We start from the raw sequence: 13,283 nt of genomic DNA, 5'->3' as shown, positions 1-13,283 counted from the left end.
CGAAAAGCTACAATTATCAGCCATCATTTCACCATAGCCTAGCCGACCCCATTACCTGATCTTAATCCGTGTGACTTCCGAGACTCCGGTCTGTTGTGGAGGATGCTGTTTCTCGATTTCAACCTCTGGCAGATAACGGTGGACGGAATGGCCGGAGCTAGTCTCTCGGCAGTTAATAACCGATTTCATTGTTGCTTTTTTGCGGTTTTTCGGTTCAGGACCATTAAAAACTGATTTAATTGATGTTTTTATGAATTTTTCAAATCAAGACAAGTAGAAACCCATTTTATCCGATGTGGTACGACTCCGCCATGGTTGATGGGCTTTCTTAAACTTACTTAACTAACAGTGTCACAACTGTTGAAAGTCAAACTTGAGTGCATCGTACTGCATAGTACGGTCGTTTGAGTAAGCATTTCACATCACAGTCGTATTATTGCGAGTCGTCTGTCAATTCAAGTCGAACTTATTTACATTATGACGTTTTCAACGACATCTTGCGTGAATTTTTTTTGGTAAAGTTTACCCCTTATTTGATAAACTTTTGTTCCAATTGTATGTCACACGGAGCAGTGGTTGCTTTTTTACAGCGATTTGAAGCTGGAATGTTAATTACAATTACTCTGCATTCGTACCTTCATCTTTCCTGATATTTATTGTTAGTCCCTCCAATTGCTTCACATCGTCCTTTATTGAAGTAACGTCAGATTACAGGCAGTTAACTCTGTACAGTTTAACTAGCTGTACATTACAGGTAGTTAACCTCTCTCTCTTTCTCTCTCTCTCTCTCTTTCTCTCTCTCTCTCCCTCCCTCCCACCCTCCCTCCCTCCCTCTCTCCCTCCCTCTCTCTCTCTCTCTCACACACACACACGCATACGCACAAATAAACACATATTCTGACAGATACAACAGATACTGGTATCAAATGAATGTTCCACTCACATCGCCCAAAATAAGTGAACATCACTAACGGCCCTGTAAGCCCTTAGTTCTGAATCGCATGAATTTACATCTCTCTTCCACAACACCACAATAAACTGACCATTTTGCTCCTCTTTTGACATTCCAGGAAAACTGTTTGTTTGCAACTACAATGCTGGGTGTCATACCTATCCAGACCTCTCGCTTGTCTCTAAGGGAAATCAGTCATTTCTACAAACCTTATGTTCATTTTTGGTAGACACATAAATCCATTTCAGTCCACAGCAACAATTTTGACTTCAAGAAATAAGTTTGCCCAAATTAATTTGGGAAGTCATCGATTTGAAAAAACAACTCTCTGTCTCTGTCTCTCTCTCTCTCTCTCTCTCTCTCTCTCTCTCTCTCTCTCACACACACACACACACACACACACACAGATTTGTTGCAATTCAGATCCACATATTATATTTGCAGCCCTCCGAAATTCGTATGGTAAAAAATTACCAGTTTACAATTTGTATCTGCGATAGATTTCCTAGCCTGATACCGAAAAATTCAATCTAATTTGTTACGAAACGTTTCTAAAAACCGTATTAATAATACAACTGATAGATTCTCCTCAAATAGATACACATAAATGTTACTGTGCTGTGAATTTCTACGAAGTGATGTCTCTGATGGAATTTGTCACAATGTAGTAGAGAGTTCTTTTGTGAGAAACAAGGAGAGAAACTGCTTGTAAAGCATGTAGCACTTACATCCTCTGAAAAGGGCTAAAAGTTATCGTTTTGGAAGATGCCAGTAAATTAATAAAGGTCTACACACTTTCTTTTGGATTGATTTTATTTAATGCTGGTGCTATATATTCTTACACAGAAATCAGTGGTTAAAATTGGTGCATCTTCATTGTAAATACCACACAAAATCTGCGTTGACCGGGATGATATTGTCACAGGCGTTGTTTGTAAAGTGCATTATACCATGCAAAGTGTTGTTCTGCAAAACTTTAGCATATTAACCAGATTTGTTACGCGGTTCCTGCGCAGTTGTTGTTGATATTATTCTTGATGTTGTTGTCGATGGTGTTACTGTATTTTGAGTTGTTCTAGTTGTCGTAGTTGTAGTCTGGAATAAAGAAGAATAATTTTAATCATCCTGAAACGAATATTTACTTCGCACACAAACAGTGATTTGTATTTTGCCTGCAATAAAAATGATTCAGCTTTCTCGGCTTCAGCAGTTTACTTAAATGTGAAAAACATCTAATCATTCTACACTGCAGAAAAGTAGTTACATACTGGTAGTTTCAGAGGCTTGGTTTCTGAAATACAACTATCTGCATCGAGACAACATTATATGGCCGTAACCGATAACGTTATGTTATCCTCTTGTAGTGGAGGGAGAATAAAATTTCAGTTAATATTGGTTCGCTGTATTCTCATACAGACGTGGTCCACTAAGTAATCACGTAATTTTGCTATTCGCACAGAGTGAATGGCTGACATTTTCCAAGAACTCATTTACTTTGTTGGTACATATGACAAAAGTTTTTTTGTGATAAGCTGAAGTGTATTGGAACGGGCCGTAAATACAGCGAGCTGCCTATTGGTTAGCAGTGATCTACCGACATCCAACCACACGGGCATGGATGAAGTGAATGGTAGTTTCAACTGGCGATTGAATCTTCTTAATTTCTGCTGGACTACGGTAACAGTTTCAGTTTTTCAAGTAAAGGGATGTTCTGAATATGGGTACGAGTTGTTTTACGTTAGTGACATAGAAGTTTCGATGATTTTGCCTCCACATTTCCTCACGACACTGGGACGTTACGAGGAACCGGCTTGTAATGTCACGGTCACTGGTCTGCATTTGACGCTCGGACAGCAGGCAGAAGTGGCAACTAGCAGGCCAAGGAATGTGAGGCGTCCAAGTTCCTGAACAACTGGCTGACGGGTTTTTCCGAGTCCACAACGTGTTCGCTATCTGAAAGGGTAAAGACGACACAATAGCAGCAAAGATAGACGAAATGCAAGACATATTTTCAACGGAAGCGTTACAGATCCTAAACGCATTATACAGATATACCATGTCCACCAGAAAAAGCTTCAAGCTAGACTCTAGACTGGTTATTATAGAATTTAGTATTCAAAATGAAATATTTACTCTGCCGGGGATTGTGTGCTGGTATGGAATTGTAGGCAGAATAAAACTGTGTGCCAGACCGATACCGTACTCGGAAAGTTTCACTTGCAGAGAAGTGCTCTACCTACTGACCTACCCAGGTGCGGCTAACGACTCGTTCTCACAGACTTACTTCTGCTAGTACCTGTCTCCTACCTTCCAAACTTCGCAGAAGTTCTCCTGCGAAACTCGCAGGGCTAGCACTCATGGAAGGAAGGGTATTCCGGAGATATGGCTTAGCCACAGCCTGGGGGATGTCTCCAGATTGCAAATTTCTCTCACCAGCGGTGTGTGCGCTGTTATGAAACTTCCTGACAGATTAAAACTGATTGCCGGAGTGTGGGAGACCAGGTACTGCTAGAAGTAAAGCCGTGAGGACGGGTCGTGAGTCGTGTTTAGATAGTTCAGTTAGTAGAGCACCTAACCGTGAAAGACAGAGGTCCCTAGTTCAGGTCTCGGTTCGACAAACAGTTTTAATGTGCCAGGAAGTTTAACCTCAGCGCTCGCTGCGATACTGAAGCGAAGATGTGAGGACGGGTCGTGAGACGTACCTGGGTAGTTCAGTCGGCAGAGCACTTGTCAGCAAAAGACATAAGTCCCGAGTTTTAATTTCGGTCCGCCACACACTTTCAATCTGACAGGGAGTTTAAAATGGAGTATTGTTATTCATTGAATCAGATTATAAAATTAATCACAAGTAACCTACTATTGCATTCTGATCACATGATACATCGTCAGTAAACACCACAAGAAGCTACATTTAAAATCTGGCATATCTGTAAAGTGTAAGTCGATATTCAAATTTAGCCGTTCACACTTCAGCATGAGCTCCAAGATCAATACCGAATAATGCTAGAGGAAGAGTAGCCACATTCTTTTTTTTATTTCGTAAACGTATATAATGCTCCGAAACCTTTTTACCTTGGAAAAATGGATGTTGGCATACATTCGTGACTTTGTTAATAACTTAGTAACTACGCTGATATTTTAACGGTTTCTTGTAAAATGGCCACAATAACTTTATCTGTATCTTAGCGTTATATGTCTATGTATAACTGGCATTAATTTGAATGGTTGCCATTATTTAAGCAACTACTTTAGATTAAGTAGTGTGATGTGACAAAGAGCTTGTAAGGGAGTATGAAAGAGTGAGTCTTTTGTTTGTTATCTTTTTTGGCGGGCCCTTTGCGGTGTTTTTGCCGTGAGACTGTACATCCAAGGAGTCAGAGGCGAGCTAAATACTTCACCATTTTAGTGAACTATGAATAATTTCGTGAGCACGATTTAAGGAATTACTGGACGTAGGTTATCTGACTTGACTTTCTGTGATTTACTTTGCGTAACTATATGAACATTTTGTTTATGGCATTGAGGGCAGCTGTGAAATCATTTTATCAACTGCAGTTAACACCTGTATTCATGTCTTACAGATTTTTGCATGTTTTTCACACTGTCTGTCCACAAGATTTGAGTTGAAGTTGCGATTTACAGTCGGGAACTGCGTATTCGGATTCGAAATGTTAAGTTACCTTCTCTTGAATTACTGTGCTCTTAATGCATTTTGCTCACACATATTTTTGTATACAATATTCTGCTCGCACTATATGCTGCAATCTACATAATTAATTAATATTAATTATTTTCCAATTGAATATGTAATCACTGTGCGGCCACCATTATGGTATGTGAGATTAACGAACATTTATTTGGTTTCTATTATAACCTTATGGTTTCTTCAACAAGAATAATCCTATTAGACTCATCCAGTCATTTTTCCTCCTCATTTCTACTTCTCGTTAACTTGCTTATTTGTGTACTCTCACCAGGAGCAGCCTGCCGCCAAAGGCCTCCGTTCAGCTTATGGACACTAAATGGTAAGATGTATACCTTGGTGGTGAGATGTATTTTCCCACGATCTCGAGTCCAGTGAGGTACAACTGTTCCCATATGCTAGGAGGAATTGGTGCATTGGTATTAATTAAAAGCCTATAAATTCCCCTTGTCAGTATTCCTCGTTGCTTATTTCTGCACTATGACAATGGACATGACAAATGACAGGATTCTCGTAATGCCAACGGTTGATGGGAATCTGTTCATTTCCATCCGGTGGAAAGAATATCAACGATTCTTTAAAGTAAATTTTTAAGTTATAATGCTTTTATTTCCAACAAATTTCAGTTAGCCCACGCAATAAAGGTCAACAAACTGCCCGCTTGACCTTCACAGAATGATTTCCGTACTTGGTTGAGTATTAATTAAAAGCCTATAAATTCCCCTTGTCAGTATTCCTCGTTGCTTATTTCTGCACTATGACAATGGACATGACAAATGACAGGATTCTCGTAATGCCAACGGTTGATGGGAATCTGTTCATTTCCATCCGGTGGAAAGAATATCAACGATTCTTTAAAGTAAATTTTTAAGTTATAATGCTTTTATGCTAAGTATTTCCAACAAATTTCAGTTAGCCCACGCAATAAAGGTCAACAAACTGCCCGCTTGACCTTCACAGAATGATTTCCGTACTTGGTTGAGTACAATATTAACTCAAACGACAAAGCCTCATAAATCTCAGTATCATGAAAAGAATTTACACACTTCAGTACCTATCTTTTGATATTATTAGACTGTTATGATTTTTAGATAACCCTCTGTGCAACACATACGATCTCCAAAGTAGGTCAAATATCTTTATATGTTCGTTGTTTTTTAATAGAAGTAATTATTTTTAATTATCATGCCGACGTCTGTCAGCAGTTACGTTTTAACTAACGTTAGAGATCCCGCAGATTATTCCATATACCATCCAACAGATGTTGAAATGGCTAAGGAACAGTAAATGTAGTAACATGTGCTCTAAATCAGTCCCTGTCAACTGGTGCTTTAAATTTGGAAACATTTTAAAGGTGCTACATTGCTCGTTTGGCGTCTGCGAAAATAATTTTGATACGTTGTACTTAAGTTAAATGTTATTAGTTTTTAATATTTTTTCACGATGGGTCATTTTTATTGAAGGTACCAAAAGAATGTTAATTATTGAGAATGAACTTTTGAACTACATAAATTCGACGTACACGTTCTCTCTCAAATTTTCTCTGCTTGGATCTGAATAGTATTTGGATAAATTTTTTACTTGCCAATGGAATAAACATTCAAGGACGTGTAATTTTCTTTTTCGTAGATAGGAATTTCGTATTAAACGGACACAAGTTATAGATTAATAACAAAATGAAATTACGTTGCTAAACACAAATAATAACTCCAACGGAATAAAGTATTTTCTTTTTCATTTATTTTTCTCTACTTGCGTGAACTGTACAATATAGGAGTGCCGCCTATGCTCCTCTCCTAGCATTTAATATATTTCTGAATTGTCTACAAGTAACAGCAGAAATCGTGCTCTGCGCTCCGATGCCTTAAAACAGACCCATTTCAGAGGAAAATAGATTAAAGGTAACAGCGAAGATTGCTCAGTAATGTAGGTCTCAAATCCCATACAGCTACATCAAACCCAGTACAAGCTTTGATATCACTGAGTGCCCAAATGTTGAACATCGCACCATTTAAACCACTTGTCTAGTTGAAAACAACTACTTCACATTTAGTACGAGCTAATTTAGCAATGAGGCTCTAAATTTTATGTGAATAGGATCTAAACCATATTATACATATGTGGCGAGTCAGGTGAGCTATTAACTAATACTGATGTCCATAACGTGAACGATCATAAAAAAACTAAATTAAAAGGAAAGAAAGAGGAAATCCCGGTAATCTGCAAAAAAGTTATTATGTAGTATGGCGAAATACAAAGTGTTAAAGTTTGCAACGTTCATCATTTTGAGAAAGGCGATTGTATCTTTTATAAATGTTGTACACAGTAAATCAAATTGAGTTTAAAAAATTAGATACAAAGTCTTCAATACATTACCAGAATACACATATTATTGCTTCTATGCTTTGATATAAGTTTAGAAGCATAAACGGCGAATATCTTAGTAAATAAGACACTAGATGAGTCGAGAAATATGAGTTTTACTTAGAATTCATACCTGTGTTCTTTGGTTTAGGCACTGGATATTGCAACCATTGATGAAAAAATCCCTATAAAGGGAAGCTGTAAAATTAAAAAAAACTTTGTTATTCACTTCAGTAAGCCACTCAATTAGTCTGTAATACTAGAGACAATCCTATGTACAAGTTCATAATAAAACATGACGTCATCTAATCTGTTTCTGGTATCAAAACCCCGATTGATACTCAGAATTAAATACATAAGACAAGATCCCTAGATTCTGGCATATTTTTAAAATCGTAGTCATTCAACTCCATATCTGAGAATTTCGCACCGACAAAATTACAATGAGAATTAACTGAAAAACAGAAACAGTGTTCCTCCTTCAGCTTCTTGACACATTGCACTACAGCGAGTTCAGAGTTTATAGATAAAAAAAATGGAAGTAAGTTCTGCCGGTTAAATTTTTCCTTCTGAATTTTTGACAGTTTGTCATTGCCTATCGTTTTAAAAAGCTGTTTCCTGTTTTGCACGACGGAAACAATGGAGCGAGACATGAAATCAACATACACATTCTTAGCTGAGGTAAGAGTCTTTTCGATGAAAGCCTGGGCCATTTCGAGAAATATTACTGTCTTATTTGCATTGGGGATAAGCACTACTACAAGTATTATTACAATTTAGAAGAATCAGAAAAATTACAAGGATTATTAGAGATGATAACGCATGACTAGGAAGGTTTCGCAAAACTTGAAGATAAAACCTGCAGGTTACTTCTGTACTCATGTGCTGGTGATGCAAATATAAAGCCGTTCCAACTCAAATGGTGACTTCACCTTCTAGATGTGAACCCTGCCTGTCGAGGCTCTGATGGCCGAGTACAGCTGGTGGAACCGCAACACCTGGTGCAGAGGAAATAATGTACCACTCCGCAACTCGAGGGAGCTTAGATTGGCATCCCTGTCACTTGCATTATTTTTTATCGTTTGGCCTTCCGTACACAGATATGTCAAGACCCACAGAGTTCAAATAGGTATAGCCATGTGAGTTAACGAGCATTGCGCTCTCATTTAAATATATGGCCGAAGATTCAGCCTCCAGGAATTGTGAAACGAACCCTGAACTGTGTGCCATAAAGAGTGCAGATTCGACCAGGACGGGGAAATTAACAGGTGTCTACTGTGCTGAATGAGGCCTAGGCGCTGCAGGTGTGTGAGTGAGAGACACAAGAACCTACGTAATAGGGAAATCCCGTATAAGCCGTTTGTGGCCAGGGAGACGTAGCAGTGTTAAATATGATGGACGTAAGATCGTCCGCAAAGGGAAACATTTATGAAAACTATTCAGTTATGTAGTAATTTAGGGAATGAAGCCACAGTAATTTTAATCTACCATCATCCATAAATTTTCATGGTGATCTCAGTAAATCTTCAATATTTATCATATCTATAATAGTTTAGGATTTACTGTTAAAGTGAAATTAACAAGTTTTGTCACAAAGACCTGAATGATCAAATTTGAACGCTTCGATCGATCTTAACGATCGACATTTCATACAGAAGCGCTTCATTAAAATGACAAATTTTGCAAATATCAACACTGTAACTGTATTTGCTTAAAATATAGTAAATTTAAATTATAAGTATTTTCCGTTAAGCATCAGGTCATCATTTTCTCCACACAGAACACATTGAACGATAGTAGCATGACTCCTTGTTGGATAATTAGGTAATAGAATATTTGCTGTAAAGCTTAGTGCATAATAGTATCTTTTGTTCTTTATTTATTTATCAGAAAGTACATTGTTGCAAGGCTTCTGGCCGTGGCATTGAAAGCTAAGAAGGAAATTGTGTAAGAATTTACTGTTTATTATGTAATGGATATTATTGTTACTTTATTTAGAACGTGAAAGTGGTCAAGCTTTCATTATTTAAACATGTTAAAACGTAAAACAATGTAGAATAAGCTGTAGCAAATCAGATGGACAGATTCAGGGAAGGGAAATGCACTAGTTAGTTGAACGACAATGTTCTGCCCGCGGAAAAACGCGGCCGGAGACGGGCAGACGCACAGTCGGTGTTTATGTAGTTAGGAAGTGAAACGACTTAGGAAATTTCGCGTTGTGTGGTATCACGGGACTTAGTCTCTGTGCGGTGAGTAGCCGCGCGCCTGGTGTGAACTCTAACTTTTCGTGTAAATAACGAAGTGGAGTATTGGACTTGTGTTTCGCGATGAGTTTGTGAATGATCGAACTCTGTCAAATGGATATGCGCTCCAGTAGAACACCAGGTCTAAGTACGATCACTTTCGCTATTAGGTTGCTTTCTGAATCAATATTATTCTAACCAAATCGCAACTGTGTGGCCTACATCATTTATGGATTGTTAATTTAACACCTGATATTATTAGCACTGTTGTAATATTTTATCCTAAGATTCTTTGGTTCATACAATCTCGCAAACCTGCCGTCAGACAGACAATTTAACCAAACGGTCACAAGTGTCTTATTTAGGGCGTGTAATGCGACACGAGCGGTTAAACACCTAGATGAGTTTGAGCCACGACATTTCGGCTAAGAGGAACCGCATGTGAGCGCGAAGAATCTTTGGGAAGTTAGCTAAAATGTCCACATGGAATATTAGTTCACTACCCAGGGAAAGTAAGAGTTGCTAAATACATCAGCAAGAGGAAAATTAGAAAATGCTGTACTTATAGAAAGCACGGAATAACTACAATGAAGAAACACGCTTGTTACCAAGTATACTGTGATATAGAGTGGAGACATGCAATATTAATGAACAACAAATGCCGAAACATAATATTTTTTTCCACTTCTGACTGGACTGTTGCGACCCGCCACGAATTTCTTTCTTGTACCAACCTCTCGATCTGAGAGAAACATTCGTAACTGCAGTTGTTTGTTAGATGTATTTCAATATCTGTCTTCCGCTACAATTCTTACCATCTACAGTTCCATCCAATAACATGGAAGTTCTTCCTTGATGTCGTGTAACTGCATAAAGGAGAGATATCTGAATGAACAGAAGAGGTGGTTAATGTGTAACAATGTAATTACTGATATATGATGGGGCGGTCATAATTGTAAAGATTACGCCTCATATAATTTTCTAGTAATGACTTTGAAACATAGCGTGTCACAGTCCGAGCACTGGTTTCGGAAGGGTTCAGCTACCGGTCTCCTCGTTAACTGCAGATTTGAGCTTCGAGATGTGCTCATATCAGCGACTGTGCTCGCATGCGATGTAACAGCATGTGATTTCTATCGAGTGTGCCATTTGTGCAGTGGGCAGAGATGATTTGGTTGACACACTTCATGTCAGTTAAAAATATTGATTAGTTGGAGCAAGTTTCGAAAATAGAGCTTTTTTTGGTCCATTGTCTCCAGTGACCAACGTCTCCAGAAGTTTACGACATTCGACAACCACAGCATCACTTGAATGTAGAAGTGACTCGTAGAGCGTGTAGTAATTTAAATCTGAAGTTACTGAACCATCTGAAGATGTAAATTTTTCTGCAATATAGTATTTCGTAGCAGTGTAAACTATGTGTTAAACTACATTATTGACCTGTGTCTTATTCGTCAGGAATAGGTCCCTGCCTCCAAGAAACCTACTGACATGTCGGGTACCATAAATATCTAACAATATTTAACAGTTATATCACATTTGCTTTGTTTGAAAAGTTCTTCTGTAAATTTAATTTAACTAAGAGCCATTTTTCCAGGTACCGACCTTCAGCTTAGTGTTATTTTATTTGAAAGCAATTAATCTATTTTGTTTGAACCCTGGCGCTAAACAGGTTGAATATTAAATGAAAATTCATTTTTCTTCTGATATAACAGTGCGTTGATTGCTTGGTGTGCAATATTTGAGTGTTCTTTGAGAGGTTGGTATATCATAATGCCATAATTCGTTTAGTTGGTGGGAAACTTCCGTTTTTTCTGTTGTGTTTAACATGTTGTAGTTGTTGTGGTCTTCAGTCCTGAGACTGGTTTGATGCAGCTCTCCATGCTACTCTATCCTGTGCAAGCTTCTTCATCTCCCAGTACCTACTGCAGCCTACATCCTTCTGAATCTACTTAGTGTATTCATCTCTTGGTCTCCCTCTATGATTTTTACCCTCCACGCTGCCCTCCAATGCTAAATTTGTGATCCCTTGATACCTCAGGACATGTCCTACCAACCGATCCCTTCTTCTAGTCAAGTTGTGCCACAAACTTCTCTTCTCCTCAATCCTATTCTATACCTCCTTATTAGTTACGTGATCTACCCACCTAATCTTCAACATTCTTCTGTAGCACCACATTTCGAAAGCATCTATTCTCTTCTTGTCCAAACAATTTATTGTCCATGTTTCACTTCCATACACGGCTACACTCCATACAAATACTTTCAGAAACGATTTCCTGACACTTAAATCTATACTCCATGTTAACAAATTTCTCTTATTCAGAAACGCTTGCCTTGCCATTGCCTGTCTACATTTTATATCCTCTCTACTTCGACCATCATCAGTTATTTTTCTCCACAAATAGCAAAACTCCTTTACTACTTTAAGTGTCTCAATTCCTAATCTAATTCCCTCAGCATCACCCGACTTCATTCGACTACATTTCATTATCCTTGTTTTACTTTTGTTGATGTTTATCTTATACCCTCCTTTCAAGACACGGTCCATTCCGTTCAACTGCTCTTCCAAGTCCTTTGCTGTCTCTGACAGAATTATAATGTCATTGGTAAACCTCAAAGTTCTTATATCTTCTCCATGGATTTTAATACCTACTCCGAATTTTTCTTTTGTTTCCTTTATTGCTGCTCAATATACAGATTGAATAACATCAGGGATAAGCTACAACCCTGTCTCACTCCCTTCCCAACCACTGCTACCCTTTCGTACCCCTCGACTCTTATAACTGCCATCTGCTTTCTGTACAAATTGTAAATAGCCTTTCACCCCCTGTATTTTACCCCTGCCACTTTCAGAATTTGAAAGAGGGTATTCCAATCAACATTGTCAAAAGCTTTCTGTAAGTCTACAAATGATAGATACGTAGGTTTGCCTTTCCTTAATCTTTCTTCTAAGATAAGTCGTAGGGTCAGTATTGCCTCACGTGTTCCTACATTTCTATGGAATCCAAACTGATCTGCCCTGAGGTCGGCTTCTATCAGTTATTCTATTCGTCTGTAAAGAATTCGCGTTAGTTTTTTGCAGCTGTGACTTACTTAACTGATAGTTCGGAAATTTTCACATGCGTCAACACCTGTTTTCTTTGAGATAGGAATTATTATATTCTTCGTGAAGTCTGAGGGTATTTTGCCTGTCTCATACATCTTGCTCACCAGATGGTAGAGTTTTACCAATACTGGCTCTCCCAAGGCTGTCAGTAGTTCTAATGGTATGCTGTCTACTCCCAGGGCCCTGTTTCGACTCAGATCTTTCAGTGCTCTGTCAAACTCTTCACGCAGTATCATATCTCCCATTTCATCTTCATCTACATCCTCTTCCATTTCCATAAAATTGTCCTCAAGTACATCGCCCTTGTATAGACCCTCTATATACTCCTTCCACCATTCTGCTTCCCCTTCTTTGCTTAGAACTGGGTTTCCATCAAAGCTCATGATATTCATGCAAGTGGTTCTCCTTTCTCCAAAGGTCTCTTTAATATTCCTGTAGGCAGTATCTATCTTACCCCTAGTGAGATAAGCCTCTACATCCTTACATTTGTGCTCTAGCCATCCCTGCTTAGCCATTTTGCACTTCCTGTCGATCTCATTTTTGAGACGTTTGTGTTCCTTTTTGCCTGCTTCATTTACTGCATTCTTATTTTTTCTCCTTTCATCAATTAAATTCAATATTTCTTCTGTTGCCCAAGGTTTCTACTAGCCCTCGTCCTTTTACCTATTTGATCCTCTGCTGCCTTCACTATTTCATCCCTCAAAGTTACCCATTCTTCTTCAACTGTATTTCTCTCCCCAATTCCTGTCAGTTGTTCCCTTATACTCTCCCTGAAACTCTGTACTACATGTGGTTCTTTCAGGTTATCCAGGTCCCATCTCCTTATATTCCCACCTTTTTGCAGTTTCTTCAGTTTTAATCTACAGTTCACAACCAGTAGATTGTGGTCAGAGTCCACATCTGGCCCTGTAA

General features: G+C 38.4%; 1 long non-coding RNA gene across 1 annotated transcript in view; it reads right to left on the bottom strand.

Annotated features, from left to right (window-relative positions):
- Window positions 1-1,853: 1,853 nt before the first annotated feature.
- The window catches only part of LOC126101577 (uncharacterized), a 35,973-nt gene continuing 24,543 nt past the window's right edge, over window positions 1,854-13,283 (bottom strand). Inside the window, exons 3-4 of the long non-coding RNA XR_007522346.1 lie at window positions 7,153-7,217; window positions 1,854-2,047 (exon numbers count right to left, since the gene is read on the bottom strand). This is a non-coding gene — a long non-coding RNA (uncharacterized LOC126101577). The remainder of the gene's footprint in view (window positions 2,048-7,152; window positions 7,218-13,283) is intronic.

The sequence above is a fragment of the Schistocerca cancellata genome, chromosome 9 (assembly GCF_023864275.1).
Source record: "Schistocerca cancellata isolate TAMUIC-IGC-003103 chromosome 9, iqSchCanc2.1, whole genome shotgun sequence".
Taxonomy (NCBI): Eukaryota; Metazoa; Arthropoda; class Insecta; order Orthoptera; family Acrididae; genus Schistocerca; species Schistocerca cancellata.
This window is presented reverse-complemented; position numbering and strand designations above follow the sequence as displayed.